Genomic DNA, 27794 nt, shown 5'->3' with positions numbered 1-27794 from the left:
AGGTTCTGCCATGTCATTTGAGCTCCCAGGAATGTTCCGATTAGCTAAAATGACAGCCTTAACTCTCTACTCAGGTTGTGGCCAGCCAATCATGGCATTCCTGTTGGTGCAAGCATTCATGATTCGTTGTAAATTCATCGCTAATTTGCAGCGATCATAGATTTTCAATTTTGAATTTACTTTAATATTTTGCAAACTACTGAATGGATTCCCACCAAATAACAAAAAACACGATCTATGGATTAAAAGCTGCCTTTCTGAAATTTGGTGTAATTCCAATCAGTGGTTAGGGCTGCAGGCGTGTCTAAAGAGTACATAGGAATTAAGATGGGAAACACACCCCCCCCTTTTTCTTGGCCCCCCTCACTTGACGGTTCACCCCCCCAAAACTTTCCATGCACTGCAAGATTCACCAGGGCACTCTTTTGGAAAAAGTTCACGAAGAATTATCAAGTGGCACTAAAGATATAGGCAAGTTTAAAAATACTTTTTCTATGGAAACATGGTTCTAACTATAAGTACCTACTGGTGACCTCTAGCAGGCAATATATATATTCACTGAAAAAGACAAAGATTACAGGGATGTTATAGTTAGCCTGACATTTCACTTGGACAAAACCAGAGAAATTCAGCCGTTATAGTTACCTGAGCGGACTATAATTCATGCCCTGCAATCCACTGCTTATGACCTAACATATTACATCACTCATGACATGGTCAGTGACATCACTGATGACATCACTGATGGCATCTCAAATGACATCAATGAAGACATCTCAAATTACATCACTGATGACATCATCCAGTGATTCTAAATATTTTCCAAAACGTACACAATATTAAATATAGATAGTAAAGTAATTGCATGAAGGAGTGATTGTATGGATGAGTCAGTGAGTGCGTATATGGAGTACAGAAGAGTGAGTGGGTATGTGAGAGACTGTAAAAATGAGTGAGAGGGGGTGTGTGTGTTTTTGTATGTGTGAACGAGTGGTGTTTTAGTGGATGTCTGAGTAAGTGAATAGGTGTGTGAGCATGTGTATGGATGAGTAAGTGTCTGTTTAAGTGGCTACAGTGGTGAATGAGAGGGTGTATGTGTGATTGATCGGGTGTGCCAGTTTCTGTAAATGTTGAATGAGATGGTGCATGAGCGACTGTATGGGTGAGTGAGAGGAAATATGAGTGGTTATATGGGTATGTGAATAGGTGTGGGAGTGGATAAATGGGTGACTGAGTGGCTGTATGAATGGCTCTATGGTGAGTGAATGGCTGTGTTAGTGGCTGTATTGGTGATTTTATGAGAAAGTATGTGTTTGTGTCAGTGATTGTGACTGTGCAGGTCAGTGAGCACGTGTTAGTATATCTGTGAGTAAGTTAGTTGGTTTGTGATTAACTGTTTGGGTGAGTGAGTGGCTGTGTGAGTGACTGTATGGTAACACTGGGCAGAGTTTGTGGAGTTCCACTATGTGAAACGCCGCAAAGTGGCAAAAAAACTCTGCCAAGCTATGTGGAGTTCCCGGAGTGGCAGAGTGGGTTACCTCACGACGATTTTTAGTGCTGAGTGTTTGTCCTGCACTGTAAAATCAGAGCAAATAGCATCTTGCACAGTGCAAGAGGGCTCTGCTTTTTTCTGTCACTCGAGTAGAAGTTCTACTGTATGGGTGAGTGGATAGGTGTGTGAGTGGCTGCATGGATGTATGAGTGGGTGTGTAAGTGTCTGTGTGTGTGCATAACTGGATGTTGGAGTGCCTGTACTGGTCAGCGAGTAGGTGCATCAGTGGTTATATATGTGACTTAGTGTTTGCTTTAGTGGCTGTATGGGTGAGTTGATGTGTAAGTGTATGTATGGGTCTGTGAATGTGTAAATGAGTGGTTGTGTGGGATTGGGCGTATGAGATCTTGTATGGGGATGTAAGTGCATATGTGAGTGGTTCTGTGGATGATATCATCAGTGATGTCATTTGAGATGTCATTAGTGATGTCATTAGTGATGTCACTGACCATGTCATGAGTGATTTAAAATGTGAGGTGATAAGAAGTGCATTGCGGAGCATGAGTTATAGTTTACTCAGGTAAATATAACTGCTGCATTTCTCTGGTTTTGTACGAGTGAAAAGTCAGACTAAGTATAAAGTCCCTGTAACTTGGGGGTGCGGCTAACTGCCAAGCATGGCGGCCGCACCTTAGTGAAGCTCCCGGCCGGGACCCGACAAATTCTACTGTCCTGGATGGAACCTGGGGAAACTTCCCTTCAAATCTTACCCAGGTGTGACGAGGAGGCCCTGGGAACATCTCCTCACAGCAGCGACCCTGATAGTACTTGCGGTTGCTGTGAACCGCAACCAGGAACAAAATCCAAACGCTGAGGCCTGCTGCTGCTGTGAGAGCGGGAGTTCCTATGAGGCAGTTCCTGCTGACCTACCACTGATCGCGGCTGAACTGTTCCTGCGGTGGCGGCGCTTTCGTGCTGTGACGAGTGCCCGGATTCTTACGAAGTGTGTGTCTTTGGCATCATCATTGGAAACGGGCTCTGACATGCTACAGGCCCCGGAGTGCAGGCCCATGATGCACTTTCTTTGACTCTGAACGCGCTAACCTGCTTGGGGCTTTGAGTGCATATAGACACTGTTACGGTCACTTCACACGGAATATCCTGGAGGACTACGGCTGGCGGTTGTGCCTGCCTCTCCAGCAGACTGGCAGGAGTGTCACCGACCAGTTCTGGCACTCATGCGTCATTGGTCCTGGTGCTGGAGACTCTATCCCTGCTTTGCGGCACTGCCATAATTGTACCGATGACGCCGGAGCACTGCGGGGGCTTGGGAGCCCTCCTTGGGCCTGCGGACTCGGTCCGGCGTTGACGGTGTGCTGAGCCACCTGTAAAGACACTCATAGCGGACCTTTAGTGTTAAGGTGAGGAGGTGGGGGTGATTAATCTCTGGCAAAGTCTAACTAACGCAAGGGGACAACCTCCCCCTCCCAACCCTACTAACGGCGGTAGCTTGGAAAGCTTTTATTTCAATTGAGTACCTGGCATGCTTTGACCGAGAGCCCCGGGCTGAATTTATTCAATACTGCTGCGTGGCACATGTGCAAGTGAGCTGTTTGCATTTAGTGAGAGCAGTCACTTCTCCTGCTGAGACCTTTGTGTTCCGGGGGCCCTACTGGACGCTTTATTTCCCTTGAGTGGCTGATTTATTACAAGTTTGAACTGCCACGCTACATGCTCTCTGCCTGATTGCTTTACCCCTTTGAAATCTACACAGACTTGGGGTGTGCTAATATCTGTGAAAGAGGCTGGCACACTGATTACAGAGGGCCCTGACGGTCCAGTACATAGCGCCTCTACTCTCACATGTATGCCATTCCTTGACTAACCAACACTCCCACTACACACAGCATATCTGATTGCTCATTACTTGGAATGAGTCTCCTTTAACTACTCAGCTGGGTCTTTCTCTGGGGCAGGCTATTAATCTTTACCTACCTGCTGTACCCGGGTCTGTTCCCTTGCCCCCTGCGGGGTTGGCCTGGGTTGGGTACGAATTCGGTGCCCTGCCTTACTTCTGAGACCTTCACTTGCTGGACCCTAGTTCCGCACATCTCATCTTTCAAGGACAGGGCTACTTGGGGTTTTGGACCGGCACCCTGTTACCTCCTTGAGATCATGAACACATTCTACCTTGCCCTGCGGACCTCCTAGGGCTAACAGCTGAGTCCCAAGATCACACCTGGGTGTCATTAATGCCTCGTAATACAGGACCAAGCATCATAATGGGGCGCACAACAGGGAAGCAACCAGAAATGTCTTCCACGGAGGCACTGATACACTGATACAAGGAACTCGGACTCGGTCCCCCAAGCGTCTTCAATAAGTTGCGTCCCGCCAACAGCCTTAACACCTCCCCCTGATAAGTTGGATCTAATACTTCAGGAGATTAGGGATTCAAAACAAGCAATTGAACGCCAAGTGGGTACCCTCACTACTAACCTTACCCTTCTGCGGGCTGACCACACCAAACTCTCTGATAAGGTCAAAGATCATGCAAAAACGCTAGTTGACCTTGTACCCCAGCAGAAAGAACATACTGCCCAGTTGTCTCACATGCAAACACAACTAACTACCTTGCTGGATAGAGTCGAAGATGTCGAAGGGAGGGCCAGATGCAATAATGTTCACATTATTGGAATGCCAGAGCGCTCAGAGGGATCCAACGTGACCCAGTTTGTTGAAACATGGGTCCGAGATCACGTGGCCCCGGAAGGTCTTTCTGCTTTTTTCTGTGTAGAGCGAGCACACCGCATACCAACGGGTAGGCCAACAACAGGCCTGCTGCCAAGACCGCTGATAGCCCGTATTCTTAATTATAGGGACCGTGATTACTTATTACAAAAAGCCAGAGAAAATGCCCCTACCCAGTACGAAAATAATCGATCTCACTTTACCCGGACTATACTATTCAAGTACAACGTCAAAAGGCCTCCTTTCAGCCACTCAAACGGAAGCTCTAGGCTCTAAATTTGAAATATGCCCTGTTATTTCCAGCACTCTTAAAAATTCTTTACAATCAGAAGGCTCATTTCTTCAAATGCCCTGAAGCGACAAATGACTGGCTAGAGTCCACCCTGCCCTCCCAATCATTGGACAATATTGACCAGGAGCTACGCCGTGTGCCGCCGCGGTCTGACAGACCTAGATCCCGTCGCAGAAGGCTGCCTCACACACGTTCTGTTAATAAACCCACAACGGACCAAGCACTTTTGGGTCAGGAATTGGCACTGGTGGTTGCCGCATCCATGCGCGACCCCACACAGGTCACTTCCCCGGAACAATCAGATGACAAAGCAATACTATTGGACTCTGAAAGCAACGATATCCTGTTCCCAATGCAAATTGTGAAGGACTTGTTTGGCTAAAATATCCAGTTGGTCTCTGTGGTTACTTCACAAGTATAGAAGTATTGTTTTTCTCAGTCGTGGGGTAGCATGCAATTATGAATGTATATTTAACACATGCCTTCTTTCCCCAGGTTCTCGCTTAATCTACGTATTTTACAGGGTCCTGCCTAGGGTGCTGCTATGTCGTTGATTGCTCAGTCCTGCCTGGTACAGGGCCTGCCCCCCCTGCAGTTAATGCATTATATAACCGTGTGACCGCAGTATGTGTTTGTGCCTGTTTGGACCGACATAATTTTATTGTTGGCCCTAGTATTGGGTGTTTTGTTCTTCAAAAGGGGTTTTGGTCGCTGGTCCTTGTTGCGATGCTGAATGTATTGTGTCCCCTGTATTTTCCCTTGGCACACTATTGTAATTATTAGACTAGGTATGGCTGTCTTGGGTAAATATAACATTTTGTCATGGAATGTGCATGGTATGGGGTCGGTCCACAAGCGACATCGTATCCATGCTAAAGGGAGAGGTAACTACCAAAAATGCAGATTTCTTGAGGTCCTGGGTGGCGGGTTGATCGATGCAGGATATATGGCACACACATAATCCTAATAGTCGAGAATATTAATTCTACTCTCCACCACACCTGTTACACACCAGGATTGATAGAATATTCTGCTCAACATTCCTGGTGCCCCAGATGATCGAGTCCACTTACCTTGGGAAAACATTGTCCGACCACAATCCAATTGAAATCATATTTGAATGGGGGAGGATTCCTACCCCGGTTCCAACTTGGTGGATCTGGCCACAAACCCTGGAGGACGCAGTCTTTCGTGATAAGTTGGATACTGCTATTACTGATTATTTCACAAATAATGACAAATCTGCGTCCTCCCATTTAATTGAGTGGGATGCATTTAATGCTGTTGTTCGAGGTACGGCCATTGGGGCCCTTGTGGGAGCTCGTCAAGAAACACACAATAAACTCACTTTATTGGAGGCCTCCCTTAATAAGCTTGAAAATGCAACCATTACTCACTCGTCACAGCAACTGCAGCTCCAAGAAGCCAGGATTAAACATGCAGAATTGCTCGAACAACACCGCCTGATAGATTACAGTGCATACACTCAGTATAGTCACAAACATCCAGATAAGTCGGGGACCCTTCTAGCACGCCTTATAAGGAATACTCCTCCCCCTGTCCCGATAATGGAAATAGTTCTCCCAGTTGGCTTTGTCGTCTCTACCTAAGCTGACATTAACCGTGCATTCAGCGAATATTACCAAAACCTGTATAGTGCTCCAGTCACTACAACACATGACCAAATAACCACCTTTTTTAACGGTCTCACATTCCCTCAGTTGTCACCGGATGCTCAATCTGAACTAGACGCTCCTGTAACTAAAATTGATATTAAAGAAGCCATCAGAGATTTGCCCAGAAACAAGACCCCTGACCTCGATGGTCTACCAGCTGAAATCTATTCACTTTACGCAGAGAAACTGTCACCACACTTGGAGAGCCGTTATGAGGAGGCCCTGGAGAAGCTCACTTTACCATTGACAACTATGCAGGTGCTTGTGGCCTCTCTTCCCAAACCTAACTGAGATCCCCGTGACATGTCGGGCTACTGACCTCTTTCATTGCTGGCCACCGAGTACAAAATACTAGCCAAACGACTCCTTCCCTACCTCCCGAAACTGATTCATATTAACCAAAGTGGTTTTATACCGGGCTGTAACACATCCCTGAATATCAGGTGCTTTTATAATATTATGGAAATGGTGGCGGCCCTCTCATGTACGTCTGGATGTATTTCTTTAGATATGCAACAGGCGTTTGACACTCTCGACTGGAGAAATTTTGTGTTCCCAAGGGTTACCTACAATGGGTTAAGTTGTTATATACTGCCCCTACAGCACGGGCCAGAACTGGCTCACATATATCTGCGATTTATTCCATAGCTAGTGGCCACCTGTCCGGGATGCCCCTTATCACCACTGTTGTTTGTCCTGGCACTAGAGCCCCTACTCCTTAAACTACGCAAAGAGGCATTAGGTTTGGGGATAGTGATTAACACCACAACGCATATAGTCTCCGCCTATGCGGATGACCTTATCCTTTTTTTAAAGACTTAACCACGAATCTTGAGCGGATCCCATCTATTTTTACACAGGTTGCATGAATTTCGGGCCTGAAAATTAATGCAACCAAATCCTACGCTTACTACATGCGACATAATAGCACCTCAGACCCAGTTAGGTTCGGCGATTTAACCCTGACGACGGCTCCAGACACGTTCCAATACTTGGGTGTACAAATGTATAGAACCCCTCAAGACCTCATAGATGGCAATGTACTGAAGGTGATAGGATCACTCCGTATGCAGGTCTCTTTTTGGACTCCATTGCCATTATCTGTGATGGGCAGAGTGGCCATCACCAAAAGGGTAATGCTCCCCACCTTCTATATTTTTTCACTAATATACCTGTTTTGATTCCGGCCAAAATCTTTAATACACTTCATACTCTTCTAACAGACATTATTTGGGGTAAAAAACAGAGAAGAGTGAGCCTTGCGAAACTACAGCTACGACCAGAGGAGGGGGGTCTAGGCGCTCCAGATTTTCGAGCCTATTGTATGGCTAGCCAATTGCAGTGGCTATTCTATTGGCGTGCGGGCTGCCATATCCAGGAAATAGACTACACTCCTCAACTCCTTCACCAGGGCACCTTACACAACCTACTTCTGCCGACTGCTAAGATCCCACTCATGGCTCCTCCGTTACTTAAAACAGCTCTAATGTATTGGAGGAGGACTCTAAAATATACTAGACGGGTATCTCCATACTCTCCCAACATTCCACTACTTGGGATTCCTACCACAACTGGCTTAATGTCCAAAAGAATGCTTTCCTCATGGACTCAAGAGGGGGTGTCAATGCTTGGAGCACTGTTTGTAGAGGGCTCACTAGTGGATCACGACAATTTCCTTCGAGCACAAGGGGTCCCCCCCGATGCTATTTCTCCTCTATGCCATGGTCACTCATTACATCAAACTTAATTGGTCCCCAGATGGGATCAAACCCCCTACACATGAACTGGTTCATGCTATGCACCTGTAGGGAAAGGGGCGCCACCTTATTTGTTGGTTGTATCATGGTATTCGGTACAGAGTTAACTCCGCTTCGAGATAAGTGGTCAATGGAATTAGGGAGAGAACTTACTGATAGAGAGTGGGCCGCAATCTTAGAATTTCCCAAGAAGGTCTCCCGTAATGGCAAATTCAAATATATAGAGTACATGATCCTGCACAGAGCAAACCTCACACCTCATCGCATTAACAGTATTTACCCCCATGCACAGCTGACTTGTCCCAGATGTCAGGAAACGGATGCGGACCTGCTCCATATGTTGTAGGACTGTCCGTGCTTACGGGTGTACTGGCAAACAGTTGGTTATACTGTGCAGAGAGTTACAGGCATGACTGGGTGGTTGGTGCCGGAAAGTTACCTGCTGGGGTTGCATAAGCATTCTAAACAACAGAAGGTCCAACATAGATTTGCAGACCTAGCTATGCTCATAGCTAAACGGACACTCACAATGCGGTGGACATCTACTTCCCCCTACACTACTTACATGGCACACAGAGATGTCCAGATGGGGCACTGCGGAGAGTGCAATAATTAGGCAAGAGGAATTGTGGGGCCTGCGTAGGATCCCTATCTCACTGGAGTGGGATCAAATGCTTGAGACCTTTAGAGCCATATAGACCTTCACTCCCCCGGCATCTCAAGCTGAACCCACACCAATAACTTCCTCTACCCTCTCCCCTGCTCATTCAATTGTATCAGTATGAAACTATACCATTAGGTCACCCTTATTGTCCAAGGGAAATAAAAACATAAATATATGCCAATCTAACTTTATATGTGAGCGTATAAATCTGTTGGTACTTACATTAGTTTGTGGGACTACAATCTCCAAAATCAATGATTATGTTGTTACATGGACCAGTGCCTTGGGGGCAGGGGGGTCTCCTTAGTTTAGTGCTAGAAACTCGAACTTATCTATTTAACTTGAACTTCAAGTTAAATAGATAAGTACGAGTTTCTTCTATTTTACCATGTTAACCTCATATGATAGTTTGCCTATGAAATTCAACAAATGTTTTCTTACCCCTCTCTCTGTCTGTAATTCTTTGCTATTTATTTCATAGGCAACTCCTTACTTACACTTTATGTATATGTATCCTTATTTGAATATTGGTGCTATCTGAGACGATACTTAGAAAGGAAAACCTATTTGTTCCCAATATACTACTGTCGATTTTTCCATTGTACGATTTTGGTATCAAAACTCAGTAAAAAAAATATTTTTTTCAAAGTCCCTGTAACTTTTGTTTTTTTCAGTGAATTTCTAAGGTTTTGTTTAATTCTATTTCCTAACTATAACATTGCTGTAACCTTTTTTTTCATTGAATTTCTAAAGTTTTGAAATGTTATTTCCTAAGTATAACGTCCCTGTAGCCTTGAGTTTATTTAGTGAATTTCTAAGGTCTTTTTTAATTCTATTTCCTAAATATTATGTCCCTGTAACCTTTGTTTTATTCAGTGAATTTCTAAGGTTTTTTTCAATTCTATTTCCTAACTATAATGTCAATGTAACCTTTGCTTTTTAAGTGAATTTCAATGTTTTATTAAATACTGTTTCCTAACTATAATGTCCTTGTAACCTTTGTGTTTTTTAGTGGGCTTTTAAGGTTTTTATAATTCTATTTCCTAACAATACTATTCTTCTAACCTTTTGTTTTTTCAGTGAATTTCTAAGATTTTTAAAATTCTATGTCTTAACCTTAATGTCCACATCATCTTTGTTTTTTTTTAATTTCTATGGCTTTTCTATTTTTTTTCTATAATTGCTATTGAACATTACATCTGCATTGTGCACCACTCATTATTATATTTGTTATGTATTTCTCAAGAGGTACATTAATCACTATTGTTAACAAATATGTTTGATCTTGACGACAAAGTGTAAAAGACATATAGAGACTTATTTCAAATAAAATTTTACTCTAATGGGCCTATTACAATGTCAGGCGGAACCGATCGGCATCGTTGGTTTCAATCCTGACCGCCTAATTACAATGTAGGCGGTTGGATTTGAAATTGGCTCGTCATTCTGGCTGGTTTCCAATGGGCTCAAGGAGCCCATCGGTCAGTTGGAGACCAGCCTATAACTCAAATGGATGGCATTTCTGCCGTTGCGATTATGATGCTAGGTCCCCTTCTCCATGCGGCCTCTGGTTGGCTGCCCTGTTGCTCAATGCCCCGTGTGGCAGCCACACTGAGGTGCCTGCCACACGGTACAGGGATGAAAACAAATTCCCATTTTCTAATGGGAGCTTGTGCTATGAGCACAGGATCCCATAGGGAATGTGAGTGTGCAACCGCACCATGTACGTTCGCATTGTGATTAGGTGGTCGGGACTGCCGACCGGAATCTGGTCCGTCCCAATTCTGCGATGATGACATCATAATCACACCCTAGGTGTTTAATAAGATATACTTTAACCCTTCCTTTTTGTATTTATTTGTCAAAAAAGCACTTTTAAAATGTATTTTCGCAGCAACACCAGAAGTCGCGATGATTTTGGTAGTTGCGAAAAGCGAGTGCTTTTCACAAAGCTTAAAAGACATACATAGGCATATTTTAGACAATGTGTAACTCTAGGTGTTCATGAAGATATTGGTTTAACTAACAAAGAAAAAAATGTCATTGGTTTAGACAGTTTTCATTATAAAAGTAACTACACACCCATTTCTCCCTTCTTGAATGTTTCAGTTACTGGTTAGTTAATTCTAGGAGCTCTCCCACATTTATTTTGGAAAAGGGGGCTTTTCAGTTTTTTTTTGCTATTGACATCACAAGATGCAGAGAGAGCAGCAACTGCATGAAGTTGCATAACACAAAAAGGGACCCCCCCATCAAAGAACTCAACTTGAAATATCAGGAGTTAGGACTGCTTGGAGTTGTTAAAGAGCAAGAGGTCCCAGCTGCACAGGAATAGACTTCCGATGAAGAACCACCAATGAATAAACAAAGTATTGCTTTGGATTTCTTCACTATTCCATCAGGTAAATTGAAGACTACAGCTAAATTGGTGAAGTGCAGCATATGTGAGAAAACATCTTGGGACACAGGAGAGATACATTCATGTGGTACAAGTATGTTGGTCCTCTTAAAAACATTTCACAAGAAGCAACTGGAAGTTGCACAGAGGGAGGGAGAAGGAGAGGGATCATCAGCCTCCAGACATCTAACACCTGCTCCTGTAGATAAAGTACCAATTGAAGTTGAGAGAAGATGCAGTCACGTAACCAGAACTAAAGGGATGAAAAACATACCCATTATTTTTATTCTTGCTGCACCACTTGAACCACTATTTATTCTGTTGGTGGTCACAACTATGTAGTTTTTGTTGACATTTTATTTTTGATAAAATACGAAAAAAATTACAACAGTTAGATAACAAAAAAATCAAAACGATAAAACAATGGATCTTTTCAGAGCCACCTTTTCAGATTTTAAAAAAAATAGGCTGAATGAATGAATGAGTGCATGATTACATCTATGGTGATTGAATGAGTGCATGAGTGGTACATGGATGACTGATTGAGTGCATGAATGGTGCATAGATGTTACAATAAGTGCATACATGGTGCATGAATGTTTAAATGAGTGCATGAGTAGTAAAAGGATGAATGAATGTGTGCATGAGTGCTACATGGATGTTAGAATGAGTGCACAAGAGGTGTGTGGTGATTAAATAGGGGCATGAGAGGTGTATGCATGATTGAGTGAGTGCATGAGTGGTGCATTGATGATTGAATGAATGAATGAATGAATGGATGAGTGTTGCATGGATGAATGAATGAGTGTATAAGTTGTACATGCATAATTGAATGTATGATCTGGTGAGTGGAGTATAGATGAATGAATGAGTGCATAAGTGGTATATGGTTGATTAAATGAATGTATGAATAACGCATGCATGATTAAATGAGTGCATGAGTGGTCTTTGGATGATTGAATGAGTTAGTGGTGCTTCATTGTTAGAATAACTTCATGAGAAGTGGATGCATAATTCAATAACTGCATGAGCAGTGCATGAATGACTGAATGAGTGCATGACTGGTGCATGGATGTTAAAATGAGTGCATGGATGGTACATGGAAGATTGAATGAATGCATATGTGGAATATGTATGATTGAATGAGTGCATGAGTGGTATATGGATGTTAAAATGAGTGCAAGGATGGTGCATGGAAGATTGAATGAATGCATAAGTGGAGTATGTATGATTGAATGAGTGTATGAGTGGTGCAAGGATGCTTGAATAAGTGTTGCGTGGATGGTTGAATGAGTGCATAAGTGCTGCATGGATGTTAGAAGGACTGTGTGAAAGGGGCATGGATGATTGAATGAATGTGTGAGTGGTATATGGATGATTTAATGAGTATATGAGTAGTGCTTGGATGATTGAATGAATAGATCAGTGGTAATTTGATGATTGGATGAGTGCAGAAGTAGTGCATGGTTGAGTGCATGAGTGGTACATGGGTGATTGCATGACTGAATGAGTGGTGCATTGATGTTTGCATGAGTGGTGCATGGATGATTGAATGAGTACATGAGTGGTACATCGATGTTAGAATGAGTTTATGAGAGGCATATGAATGATTGAATGAATGATTGAATGAGTGCACGATGTGTGCATGAATGATGGAATGAGTACAATAATGGTACATGGATGATTGAATGAGTGCATGAGTGGTGCATAAGTGATTGAATGAGTGCATCAGTGGTACATGGACGATTAAATGAGCGGACGAGTCGTGCATGGATGATAGCATGAGTGGTGCATGAATATTATAATGAGTGCATGAGTAGTGCATGAATGATTGAACGAATGCATGAGTGGTGCATGGATGTTACAATGGGTGCATGAGTGGTGCACAGATGATTGAATGAGTACATGAGCGGTGCATGGATGATTGAATAAGTACATGCATAGTACATGGATGATTCAAGGAATATGAGTGCTGCATTTATGATTCAATAAGTGTATGGTATGAGTTGTAAATGGATGTTAGACAATGTATGAGTAGTCCATGAACGATTAAAAGAGTGCATGAGTGGTGCATGGATGTGAGACTGATTGGATGAGTGGTACCTGTGTGATTGAATGAGTGTATGAGTGCTGCATGGAATATTGCATAAGTGGTGCATGAATTATTGCATGAGTGGTGCATGCATGATTGAATGAGTGCATGATTGATGCATGGATGATTGAATGAGGGTGAGAGTGGTGCATGCATGATTGCATGAGCGAATGAGTGGTGTATTGATGTTAGAATGAGTGCATGAGTTGTGCATGAATGATTTAATGAATGCATGAGTGGTATATGCATGATTGATTGAGGGTGTGAATGGTGCATCCATTGTTGAATGAGTGCATGAGTGGTGCATGGTTGTTAGAATGAGTGCATGAGTTGTGCATGGATGATTTAATGTGGGCATGAGTGATAGATGCATGATTCAATGAGTACATGAGTGGTTCATGGATGTTAGAATGAGTGCATAAGAGGTGTATGCATGAATGAATGAGTGCATGTGAGTAAGCTGTATGGATAATTAAATGAGTAGTACATGGGTGATTGAATAAGTGCATGGGTGGTGCATGGATGATGGAATGTGTGCATGAGTGGTTCATGGATATTAAAATGAATGCATGAGAGGTAAATGGTTAAAATAATGAGTGCATGAAAGGTATATGAATGATTGAATGAGTTCATGAGCTGTACATTGATGACTGAATGAATGTATGAATGGTACATGGATGTTAGAATGAGTACATGAGTGCTGCACAGAGGATTGAATGGATATATAAGTTGTGCATGCACAATTTCTTTTTTTTTCACAGGACAGCTGTTAAATTTATTGTAAGCAAATGCATTTCGGCACATAGCCTTCCTCAGTGCTTTCCATCACAGCATCAAATATTGCACATGTTTAAATTACATCCAAGTTGATTTCATTGGAGCGCTGCAAAAACATAGCCAGCAACAAAGGACTTTTAAATTTCTTGGTCTAAATACCAGTTTTCCTGGCTGCAATGTCAGCAATTGTTTTTCTTGCTTTGAACTTTCAGGCACACTTCATTTTTCACAGTTTTACTTTGTTCTCATAGTCTCTCATAGACAATTTTGTATTTCATCTTGTATAGAAGGAAAAATGAAAGTGCTTAATGCAACTTACATGCTGGCTTGGTGCATACAGTCCTTCGTCTCTACAGATCCAGGCAGCCAGTGGTACTAGCGTGAGGATAAAGAAGAGGGGAGACAGCGGACACCCCTGTTGCGTCCCCCTGATCAACTCAAAGACCCCTGATTTCTTATTATTAATGACCTCTTGCGCCAAGGGCCTTGCATACAGTAAGCGCACCCACCCTATGAAATTGGGCCCGAAGCCCATTTTGGTCAGGACAGCAAAGAGATGTGGCCACTCTATTGGGTTGAAGGCCATCGCCACATCCAACGAGACCTCAACCGCATTTTCTTGAATCGTGTCCCTACGTCCCAGCACGCCATGCAGTCTTCTCAGATTCAAAGCGGTATTCCAATGGGGCATAAATGCTGATTGGCCTGGATGTACCAATTTGTCTATGACCTGGACCAGACGCCTGGCCAGGAGTATGGCAAGTATTTTAGGTTCAGCATTTAGAAGCAAAATGGGCCTGTAGGACGAGCATGCCAATCTATGTTTACCAGTTCTGTGGATAGTGACCAAAGTGGCGACCCGTTGGTCCAGTGGGAGCAGCCCCACGTCATGACTTTCCTCAAACATTTCACATATGTATGGGGTGAGCAGGTCAGAAAGCAGCTTATAAAGCTCGATTGGCAAGCTGTTTGGGTCCGATGCCTTACTGGGCTGGATGCGTCTGATCGCCTGGGCAAACTCTTCATTGGTTAGGTCACTTTCTAACATATCATTGTCAGCGCTCACCAAGGAGGGCAGCATTATATCTCGAATCAGGGCCTGTATTCCTCTTCTGTGAAGGGAGAGCCTGCACAGTATATGGAATGGTAATAGTCGGCAAACTCAGTGGCAATCTCTTGGGGGTCTGATATAACTTCCCCAGATGACTTTACCAGCTCCGGAACAAACCTGCTCGCAAACTCTTTTTTATTTAGCCATGTCAATAATTTCCTGGCTTTGTCTCCCAGGTCGTAGATCCTACCCTCTCTTTCTCTGCCCAATGATTTGGCCATGTTGGTTGCTAAAGACTTATATTCAGCTTGTTTAAACGTCTAGGCGTGAAGCTTGTCTTGTGTCAATGGCTTCCCACTAACATCTTCAAGTTGGAGAAAATCTTCCTCCAAGTGCGTCAAATCTTGCGACTTTTCCTTCCTCACCCCAGCTATTGATGAAAGTTCCTTACCCCACACCACAGTTTTGAAGACTTCCCAGAGGGTTTGGAATGAACTCACTGATTCACTATTTTCAGGAAAGTAGGTTTCCATGGCTTTCACTACCTTGTCCTTTGCCACATAACTTTTGAGGTACCACGGATTGATGGGTGCCACCCGCCCAACTCTCTTTTTGCCAATGACCACCTCCGCCCACAGTGGGGAGTGGTCAGATATACCCCGGGTAAGGTGTCTAATTTTGCTAATGTTCCCGACTTGGTGAGCTGGAGTGAGGATATAATCTATCCAGGATAAGAAATTATGAGCCGAAGAGTGGAAGGTGTGCTAAATGTGCTCTGGGTGAAATACCCTCCATGCATCTACAAAGATCATGGCCTCGAGGAAATCCAGAAACCAACTCTGTGTGGGGTCAGGGAGGGCAGCGGTCCAAAGCGCCCGACACCACTGAGTTGAAATCTCCTCCCATCACGAAGTACCCTTCGGGGAATGACAACATTATTTTACCTAGGTCTGCAAAAGACTGACCCTGCAACCCTGGTGGGATATATACTGATACCAAGGTACGTGTCTTACCCTCCCACTCCCCAGAAACTGCTGCATATCTGCCCATCACATCAGTCCACGTGTGTTGTATTGACAGTGGTAATGAGGTTTTGAGCAGGATGCCTGCCCCTCGTGACCCCATGGTAAAGCAAGAGTGGGCCACCAGCCGGCAGCCCCATCTATTCAAGGCCTTGCAGGAGTTACCAACCAAGTGCGTCTCCTGGAGAAGCACAACCTCCGGGGCATGGCGTTTAACATATTGCAATACAATACTACGCTTTACTCTGTCCCCCAGCCCATTCACATTCCAGATTAGGAGCTTAAAGGTCTTGTCCCAGTGTAACCCCATGGAAAAATACAGATACAATAGTGAATCTCTCTATTAATAAAATGCAATGTTGCTTTTACAAATAAAACAAAGAACAACCCCTCTCCACCCCAACTCCACCGCCACCCTGCCCCCCGTACTCTGGGCCTAGAACTGCCCATACTATAACTATGCAGAGTGCCTGTCGCCCAAACTGGAACTGAAAGTAGAATACAATATGAGGTAGTAGCTCCACCACCCCGACCTCCCTCTATAACCAACATTACAGTGACCTGCCTTAGTGACCATTTCAACAGCCAGAGAAAGGCACATAAGGGACAGATATTCGGTGCAATCAAACCAACGTCTGCCGTGAAAGTTGAATTGTCACAGCAGAGCCACGTCACCTTCGATCGAGGTGTTGATACCTGCCATCAGTGCCCATTCACAGCAAGTCGAGACCCCAGGCAAGCCAGTCCATTGCCTAGTGGGCCTTGTGGTCTTTTGCTGCTCTCCAGCCATTGAGCCAACCTGCAGCTGCCTCAAGGGCCTCGAAAAACCAGACCTTGCCCTTCACCTCAACTCGAAGCCGGGCCAGGAACAACATAGAATACCTTACACCTCTGTCGCGGAGTCTCTTCTTCACTTCCAAAAAGGATCGTCGTTGTCGCTGTTCATTCAAAGTAAAGTCAGGGAAAAAAGAGATCACCAAGTTCTCATATTTCAGAGGGGGTCTGCATGTGAGGTTTGTAGGATGATGTCCCTATCCCTGAAATTTAAAAGTCTCACGAACATCGGGCAGGGAGGTGCCAAAGGCTTTCAACATCCCCAGGAACTCTGTGTGCCCGTTCGACTACAACAATTTTTGACAGTTGTTTGGACTGCAGATGGTTGAGGATGAGGTCTTCCACAAATAAATCCGCGGCAGACCCCTCCGCCCGTTCTGGCATCTGATCCATACGTTATTCCATCATGTACGCCCTTCATAGTCGTCCAGCTTGTCGTCAGTGAATTTACGAAAGGCCTGTAAATCCTTGATGTCTTGCTGTAGTTGTGTTGTTTCCCCCACTAGGCTAGCTGTGACAATTTCCATCTGCTTCACTTTTTCTCCGGGTTTTGGTCAGGTATGCACGAATCAGCATCACTTTGAATGTTATGGTGTCCATCCTCTGCACAAGGGAGGCACACACACCAGAGATGGCCTCCATTATATCTTTCAGTGTCGGGCCTGGAGGGTTCTCTTCGTACCCAGATAGCTCTTTCCCCTTGTCGCCGAGTTCAGGGTCAGTCTGTCTGGGCTGAGTGAATTTGTCAAGCTTGGTTTGTTTCGGTACCTTTGCACACTTTGCAGTCAACATTTGCATGAATCTTGATGGGCCAGCCCGAACTCGTGTGTCAGGACGTCACTCTCCGTCAGCGGTTTCTGCTGCTCCACCACAAACTCCTGCGCCCCACAGATCACAACAGTAACTCTAGGATACAGGTTTGGGGGGTGGGGGTGCACAGCACACACCCAGGCACACAAGACGATGCCCCACAATCCTAGTGTCCAACGCACCCCAGATGTACGCTCTGCCACCACCAGTGGAGTGGTGGATCTGTGCCTCTGGGACCGGGCGGTCAGTTACGCTTGTCCTTGTGTCCCTAGCTTTCCCCAGTGATCTCTGGAGGGGGATACACCTGCAGTAGATCACTGGGTTTCACCGAGCCCTACCAGGTCTTCAGGCCAAAGTCAATATAGGCGCTCCAAAGTACCTCCTCCACTCTGCTGGGCAGTGGTGATTACTTTTTATTCGGCCCACAATTGTCCCCATATACCTCTCCTACCTCCTGAGTTGGGAATGGCTGGTTCACTGTGTGCCCGGGTGGCAGAGGATCAAGGGTTTCGGCCAGGACCCTCCTGATGTTGCTGCTCTCAGCTGGCGTTATAAATTAAGGCCGCTCCGGTCTGCATGTGCCCTCTCTCCTGCAACAGCAGGCAGCCTAATTGAGACGCCCCCCAGCCAGCGGGGGAGCCAAGAACCCAGGCTGATTCGACCTGCGGCCCAGGCATCACAACCTCCACAGCCTCGCGTGTTCCCGAGGTCGGCCTTCTGTACACCATGCCCACCTCCTCATGATGCCATTTCCCGGCTTCGGAGTCAATGCAGGCCCCAGATCGGGACCACAATTTCACAGCTTGCAGGGGTAAGACGACTCCGCTGTTTCACAGCGTGGCCCCAGGCAGGAGTTGTAGGAGAGTAGGATCTTCTTCTTATGGTTACCCTCACTTTTTGCTGATGTAACACTGTTTTTCGACTTTAGTCTGGCTGGTGCCCTGCTATTTAGGATCCCATCCTAGCTGCTTCCTCTCTAAATTGATTCCTAGGTACATAACAGATTGGATTCTGAGGTGTCATTAAAGGTCCCTAGTATATGGTATACTATGTACCCAGGGCATAGGTACCCCAGAGGCCTACCAGTTGCTGAAGCATGTATTATGCCACCCATGGGAAGCCGTCCAAAATGACACTACAGGTCTGCTACTGCAGCCTGGGTAAGGGGGTGCATGCAGAGATATAGGTTCACTATATCTCACCTATCACTGCACATAGAAACCTATCATTCATCCCTATGGCAGGCCTTATCAATCCTGAAGGTAGGGTGCTTGGTTTTGTGTGGGAGGGTGCCCATGAATGAGCAGAGCCCCTCTGCAGCCTTCGGAATCTCTTCTCTGGGGTTGTCTGTGATGCAGCCTGACCATATACTTTTAAGTGCATTATAACCCAACGGTAAATGCTAACTTTGGACTGGCTGCATGGAAACATGACGTGTTTGATGTCATACACCTTGGAATCATACCCCCACACCAGTAACTAATGTGGGAGTATGATCCCACCCTTCTAGAGGGAGAGACATGACAGCCCCGGTATACCCGGTACCAGCTTAAAAGAGCCCTGGCATCACAAAATTGATGCTTCAGCCACAGACACGAGTCTGGCCTCCTGCTGCTGACCAAAACTCTGGCAGGGGAAGCCTGAACTATAGGTTTCCTGTCACAGGGAGGTGTTACCATGTCCCAGACAGGCCTTAGTGGATTAGGGCTGGGTGGGAGCACTCCAGGAGTGCTTTGAAGTCCTGCACTGGGGGCACATTTGGTGCCCCTGTGCATAGTTCAGCTCAAACCTGTTGCAGGGGCTACCAGCCCTTGCTCTGGCATGAAACTGGACAAAGGAAATGGGTGTAGCCACCCTCTCTTTCCAAACCCTCCTATAGGTGGGTCCCCTGAGTTAGTCCAACTCCTTCCTTGGGTATAAAGAAGGAACCTCTGTAACCAGAACTTTAGATATCCCTGGATGAAACTCTGAAACTGAATCCTGGACCTTCGACAATCTGTTCAACGCCAGATGACTGAAGCATCTCCCTTGGAGTAAAGGAGTTAATCCCCTACCTGGCAGGCACCAAAGATGCATCTGTCCGGTCTGCATCTCTGAAGCTCCCGCCGGACATCTAAGACTTTGCAACACCAGTGGTATATTTCCAGACTTCCCTGAGGATGAACCGAGTCCCCAGCAAAGCTGAGACCCGTAGCCCACGTGGGTACCATGGAACCGGAACCCCTGGACACCGTGCACACTTGCAAGTGCATCAGCTTCTCGACGTCCCCTGAGGCTGTGCATTGGGTTAATTGTAGCCCAGTCCTTAAGCAGAGAATCCACTGAAGACTGTCAGCCTACCTACTCCGAGTGATCCGTGGGCCACAATTTTGTGATTCTTCTTGAGGTTCCTTCGTGATCCCTGGTCCGTCGACTGGTGGGTCCCTGTGAAGGTAACTCTGACTTTCCTTGGGCTACCCTGGTTGCTCCAGATGTGCCCTCACTCCTCCTTGCTGGGGGAGTCCCTTGGACCTTGCTGGTCCACACCGAAGCATCTATCTCTTTTCTGCATGGGTTGCTGTTGCCAAGGCTTGTTGTGTCCAATCCAGGCACCAACACTGGGGCACTCGTCATCCTTTGAGGCTCAGCTCGAATCCAGCACCTGGTTGTCCTCAACACCTCCTGGTCCTCGTGGCTGAAGAGTCAAGCTTCCCTCATCTCACCTGAAGCATCCGACATCTGTGGGCATTCGTCTATCATGCCCCTGGTCACTGGCAAGTGACCCATACTCTGACCCCTCTGCTTTCAGGTTCTTCACATCTCCGATTCAGGCTTGGATTCCTTCGGACACTTCGCATCTTCCCGGCAGCAGCACTTCTTCGCCAGCTTCCATTGAAAACAACAACGCGACCCAACACCATTTGACACCTATGCACCCGGCTTCCCTGGGTGAGGTAACTCGGGTACTCTGGTACTCTCATGGGTGTTGACCCTAGAACTGTCTACGTCCAAGAGGGTTTGGGGTAGTCCATTTCTAAGTGTCCTTTAACTCTAAAAATCTAACCGCGACTTTCCCCATAGCAGCTAACGGGAGCTCGCGGCTGTGTTTGCACACTGCACGCTGCCCCCGTGGGTCCCCTGCATCACTACCTTGGGAGGTTCCTTGGGATCCCAGCGATTCTACAGGCTCTAGGCCTTGTGACTAATTAAGTCATAGTTCTTATACCACTTTCTTAGTATATGGTTTGGTCCGCCCCTAGGGCCTAATGTGTATTGTGCTACTTTACTGTAATATTTTGAAGTGTAACTTATGTGCTTTTGCCTCTAGCCTCATAAAGAGACTAGAGGGGTGTGTTTAGTAATAAATACATATATTTTATATATATACCTGGTGTGGTCTCCTTTCCTTTGGCCACTCAAGAGATTATAGACTGGTAAAACAAGCTGCTTTACATCCCTTCAAGACTTAGCCTGAAGGCTGCTCTCCATAGCTACCACTAGGATAGCTTTCAATAAAGGTTGTCTTTAACCTACCATCAATAAGGGGTTGTTTGGACTGGTGCAAGGTGCCCACTGTAATTAGTGGACAGCATATACCAGGCCAACTTCTCACAGGAGTCCGACAGCTTTTCCCCAGCAGGGCGGCGGATGAATTTAATCGATAGACTGAGGGCGATCAGGTGAGCTGCAGAGCTCACTTATGTCGCGGCCATTATGCTCCGTGGCAAAGCCACACCGTGCATGCATAATTGAATAGCTATATGAGTGGTATATGGATGATTGAATGAGTGCATGAGTGGTGCTTTGATATTAGAATAAGTGCATGAGTGGTAAATGGATGATTGAATGAGTGTATGACTGATGAATTAATCAATTAATGAGTACATGAGAGGTGCATGCATGGTTTAATTAGTACATAAGGTGGACAAGTATGTTAGTATGAGTGGATGACTGGTGCATGGATATTAGAATGAGTGCCTTAGTTGTGAATGGATGATTTACTAAGCATATATTACTAATGAACATGTCTCAAGTAGAAGAACTTTTCGGAGACATCTAACAGATACAGATGTGTTAGTATTTAAGCTTCAAAATTACACACACATAACAAAACATATTGCTTATACTGTAAGAGTAAATTACAATATACTACAAATACAATATTCCCTTTTTTACTGTTCTCAGCTTTCATACTTCGGAGAAAAAACAATCAATGGATGGTAAAAAAACACAAAGCTGCACAGCAGATCACAAGAAATGATACTATGTATTTTACTCACTACAAGTCACTAATTAGTGGCTTGTTGTGGACTTACTATGGTAATCTGACAAAATGTATGTTAAAAATGTTTCTCATATTATTATATCTGGTACAATATCACAAATAAATGTGAGGTACTCTTCAGTTTTGGAGATTGTTTAGAAAACATCACCCCTGGTAGGCCATATGATGTATAACCTAGAGATGATCTATTTAAACAATATCCCATGCAGTACCTTTTTCCTAAAAAATGGATGTATAGGTTTGGTTGAAGACTATAAATGGTACAATTTTTTACTTCTGAAGGCACTGTGTTGGTTTCCTCTTAAAGCTGCAGTATGTGCATCCACTTTCATAGTTTAATGAGAGTGCTGTAATAGTAGTATGTAGAAGTCATTGTTGATGGAGGAACAAAAGTGATCATTTTAATTCCAGGTTAAGGTTGTTGTAATTGGAGTATATGCATTCAGTTTTTAACTGTTATTAGACACTGTAGTATTTTGATGTTATATAAACTCCTTTGTTAAAAGGAATCTTGCATTTGGAACATATTTTTCAAAGACATTACCCCAATAGGCAGAATAATGTCCAATAAATAGATAAACCACGTAATTAGAAATCAACTTATTCCAGATTTTCATCCAGAAATAATCCTCAGAACTTTGGTTGAAGAAGGAAGAGATATGAGTTTGGTAATCTCCGAGGTAGTCTTGGTTTAAATTTGAGATTAATGTCATTGCATTCTGTCCATCCAAACTGGGATATTAAATCGACTTTGTAGTGTCAAAATATATTATAGAGTCCTTCGTAGAAGATGATAGCCAAAGTAGTAAAAGTTCTTCCTGAAATTGATATTTGTCCAGCTACTATGTTTGTAATTCAATCAATCAATCAGGGAAGTTGTAAGCGTGCTACTCACCCGTTAGGGTCTCAGGGCACTGCGAGGCCTAGTTACGCTCAGTCAAAGAGCCAGGTCTTGAGCACCTTAGTGAAGGTTTTTTTTTTTTTAATTCTTTTTAATAAATTCAGGGCAGAGTAAAGTCACACAATTTACAAACTTATCACTGTTAGTTGGTACAAATTCCATTGACATTATGCACATCATCATTACATGTAGCACAAGAAATAGCTCATCTGACAATCCATAATTCCTGTTTCTTCCGTCACCCCCTTCAGTCTGAAATGTCATCAGTTGCCGACCTGGGTGGATCACAAATATATCCCCTATACTTATTCCATGCTCCCCAGACTTTCCCCCATTATTGGGGACATCCTCGGTTGACATATGTTGCTTTCTCTGCCACCATGGCCCCATCTATGTCTTTGCACCAGTCAGTGAGCATTGGTGAGTATCCTGAACCTCATAATCTGGCTATATTGCGCTTGGCAAACATCATCCCAAGGGTTGCCCAGTCCTGTGCTGGATGCTTAAGATCAGTGGGCTCCCATATGTTTAATACAAGAAATTTTGAAGTGGCAAGGAGGAAAAAATATATATACAAACTCTCACTTTTTAATAGAGGACTATATATTCCTCTATTATCAGTCTATAATCCTGTATTAATTTAATTCCATTTTAATCAAAAAGCAATCACATACCGAAAAAACACACGATTACATAATTTAATTACCGTAATCATAAATCACTTCATCAACATTTTTATACTTTTTTCCAACAAACATATATACATATATATACACACACAAGAGGTACATATACAACAATCATATACAAATCACAAAATGTAATCAACAATTCATAGGTTCCTTCCACCCAATTCATCAAAAAGAAAGTGTTCACCTATTCCATACAGGGAATTCACTTCGAGGTAGCCTCATTTCCACAATCTATTCTATTTTCTCTAGAACATTAATACAATGATTGTGCGAAAAATATATTTCCAAACTTAATCAAATAATATCATCAGACTCCTCAGATCGTAATCTGTCGACGCGGACGCGTTTCGGCCTCCAAAAACATCTTGGCTTCCTCAGGACAAGGGTGAGGGAAACGGCTTGTGGAAAACAGTTCTGTGTGCCTTAAAATCCAAATCAGGCTAGTTGGCACTCATTAATCAGGGTGTCTAACTCCAGTTCATAAGTTGTGCGCATCCAAATAATGGAACAAGCACTGAGGTCCACAAAAAATCACCACTTCAAGCTACATAAACCAAACTTTTTTACTTTCCCAGAGTTTCCGAGGTGGTGTCTGTCACAGTTGTACCATACGTAGTAACGGCACGAATCACTAAAGCCACCACGAGTTTTCCATAAAGAGTACTACTCGGCGTCAATATGTTTAATAAGCATCTTTTGGGTTCTGGTACCACTGATACTTCTTCTACTTGTGATATAGTTCTCATTACTGCTACCCAATATGGTACAATCTTTAGACATTGCCATATGGTGTGGTAGAACGTACCTTCCTCCCCGCTTTCCCGCAGATGGACTGGATGTGGATCATTCCCTATTTTGTGGAGGGTCAATCTGGTGTAATGCGTTCAATGTAATATCTTGAGTTGAACTAATCTTAATAGTTTAGGTATTGCTACTTCGCATGGGGATGAAAGTGCCATTTGCCAATCTGTATTGTCGAGATCCACCAAGTCTAGGGACCATTTTTGCCTTAGTGCTTACGATGGGTCAGATACATTGTTAACTAGTTTATGGTAGGTAAGGGAGGTGGCCTTTTTGTGCATGTAATCGGTCAGTAGCCTATCCTCTATGGGAGAAACCTCAGGTAATGCAGTGTCGGGTGGTATAACTGCCTGTAGTGCATGCCTGATCTGCATGTATCTGAATATTTCAGAGGATAGCAGTTTGTATTGTTCCTGCAGGTGCTCGAACGTGGTCATCTTGCCCTTCATCCATAAGTCGCCCACCGTAGAGATGCCTATTGCGTCCCATCTATGGAACCCTTTACTGTTTCTGAGTCGCCCAAGCTGTTGTGTGTCCCAGAGCGGAGTGAGTTGGGTGATGACCCCTTGCCAGCTCAGTTTTGTGAGTGCCATGTACCATATGTTGACTGTATGTGCTGTTGGTCCAATTAGTGGGGTGAACCGTTTTTTGGTATATAGTGCCCTCATAACGCCCTCCTCCCCTAACCCGTATCTGTCCGCTTGAAACGCAGGGTCTGTTTGTGGGGCGTGTATCCATTGATTGATTATTTTTAACTGTGCTGCCGAATAGTATAATTGTATGTTTGGGAGAGCTATGCCTCCATCATACCAGCCTCTGACCAGTTTATCCATTGCAATGCGTGCCGGTTTGTTCCCCCATAGTAAACTGGAGACTTCTGCCGCTATTGTTTTAAAATAACTCGATGGTACGGGAAACGGGGTGTTCTCCAAGGCATATAAAAACCGTGGGAGTGCCATCATTTTGAAAAGTGATGCTTTTCCAAGCAGTGTCAATCGTAAGGCGTGCCAATGTGTCGTATCACATTTGAAACGTTCCAGGGGGGGGCATGAGATTTTTTTTAATGAATTTGTCAGGCCTAGGTGTCACAGAGATACTTAAATATTTAAAGCTGTCCTTTGCGATCTGCAGATTAGAATCTTTAGGCAGTTGCGGTGGTGGGCCATAAAGTATAAATATGATCGATTTGGACCAATTAATGGTGTAGCCAAACACCCGACCATAAAGGTCACAGTTATTTAGGAGCACCAAAATGGATCATTTGGGGGATGTCAGATATAGCAATACGTCATCCGCATACAAGGAGATGCGATCCTCCCAGCCTGCTGCCCACTTGAACCCTCGGATAGTCGGTTCCCATTTAATCCATGCGGCTAGTGGCTCCAGCACAAGGGCGAACAGTAATGAGGAGAGGGGACATCCCTGACGTGTTTCGCATTTCAGTGGAAAGTCCTCCGATATGTGACCGTTTGCTGTGACATGTGCCAAAGGTTCCGAGTACAACAGGTGTACCCAGGCACAAAATTTAGGGCCGAAGCCAAAATGTTTAAGAACCGTGAAGAGGAAAGGCCACTCCACCATATCAAATGCCATGCGGGCGTCTAGCGAAAGAATTACAGCTGGTTCTTGGATGTACGGTATACAGGCCATCACCCCATGCAATAGTCTCAGATTAAGAGTCGTGTTTCTTTCAGGCATAAATCCTGACTGATCCGGGTGTATTAGGGCCGTAAGGAGTGGGGTTAATCTTGTCACAAGAAGTTTAGCGAGGATTTTAGCTTCAGCGTTAATGATAATGGGCGATATGAGATGCATTCCTCTGGAGGTTTTCCTGGTTTGGGAATCATTATTACTATGGTGGGCATTCGTTGGACCCGTGGAAGTTCTCCCGCTTCGAGATTTTCGAGATACATATTTAGTAGATGTGGGGTGATTATGTCAGCTGTCCTTTTGTAGAGTTTGGTGGGTATGCCGTTAGGCCTCACCGCTTTTCCTGACTGTATAGACCCGATAGAAAATTGTAATTCATCCGTCGTGAGGTCAGCTTCGAGCGTGAGGGCCACCTCTGGCATTAGTTTGGGCATCTTAATGTCTTTTATAAAGGCCTGTGCCTCCTCAACCGTTGTGGTTGACGATGACGCATAAACCTGTTTAAAAATACCCAGCTAGTGTATTTATTATTTCCTGTGGGTCAGTTACTAGTGCGTCATCCTGTGGTCGTATTTGCGCTATCCATCTCTTTGCCCGCTCTTTTTTGTCTAGCCAGGCCAGAAGTTTACCCGCCTTATCTCCAATTTCATATATCTTATGCTGCGTCACGTGGCCTGCAACCTGGACCTAGTCATCTCTTTTAGATATTCTCTGAATTCCTGTTGCTTAAGACGCAGGGATTGGGGTGATCCCGACGTCTGGTTTTGGGTATGTTGGTCTTCGGCATTATGTAGTTCTAATTCAATGGTGTTTAACTCTTTCTGCTTTTCACATTTATGTCCTGCAATGGATGCAATGGCTTGGCTGCGAATAAGAGTTTTAGAGGCCTCCCAAAGGGTGATTGGGGACGGGACCGAGGAAACATTTTTCTGGAAGTAAAGTTGTGTTGCAGTGGTGACGTCTTTGAGGGTTTTGGGATTATGTAAGTAACCCGGGTATATGGGGTAAATGCGCCGTCGAACCTTGTGTTGATACGTGTATGTTAGTACTACCGGGGAGTGATCTGAAATTCCCCTGGGCCGGATCTCAATGTCTACTATATTCTGTAAACTGCCAGCTGATGTTAAAAATTAATCTATCCTTGAGAGGCTATTATGCACGCCCGATTGAAAGGTGAACTGTCATGTCGTGGGATGACGGCATCTCCAGGCATCTATGAGAAAAAGTGCTTCTAATAATCGCTCAAGGCGGGAGAGTCCAGTATTCTGAGTTTTAGGGGGATGTCGATCCACGACCCCATTAATAGTGGCATTAAAGTCCCCCCAATCAACATTTCCCCCTCTGGAAGGGCGAGCAGAAATTCACTGAGCGCTGGGACGGCCACTGCGTGGAGTGATGGAGGAATATATACTGACACTATATTGAAAGGCCTCCCCTCCCATTGACATGCGATAGCCGCAATGCAGCCTTGGTCATCTGTCCATGTCTGGTGGATTATCAGCGGAAATTGCTTTCTTACTAGAATACGTACTCCCTGCGACCCAGAGGAAAAATCAGAGTGTACAACCATTTTAAACCCCCACCGGTCCAAAGCCCTACAGGCTGATCCCGTCAAATGTGTTAGGTAGGGGTGGGCGGAATTTGCGAAAGCGACTTTCGCAAATTATCGTGAAAATGTTACAAATCTCCGCAAACACGCGGAAATATCGTGAAGATGCGGAAGTTTTTTTCCCACCCGTTTGCGGTATTTTCTGCGTGGTCGCGGCTATCCAACTTACCCATGTGGCTGCTCGCGGGCACAGCCATCTTGTTTTCACTCTTCTCGCGGTGCATGATCGCGAGAAGAAAGACGTGATCGCACGACGCATGA

Source organism: Triturus cristatus, chromosome 10 (assembly GCF_964204655.1).
Source record: "Triturus cristatus chromosome 10, aTriCri1.1, whole genome shotgun sequence".
NCBI classification, from domain to species: Eukaryota; Metazoa; Chordata; class Amphibia; order Caudata; family Salamandridae; genus Triturus; species Triturus cristatus.
The sequence above is the reverse complement of the archived record's forward strand: the minus strand, read 5'-3'. Positions refer to the sequence as shown.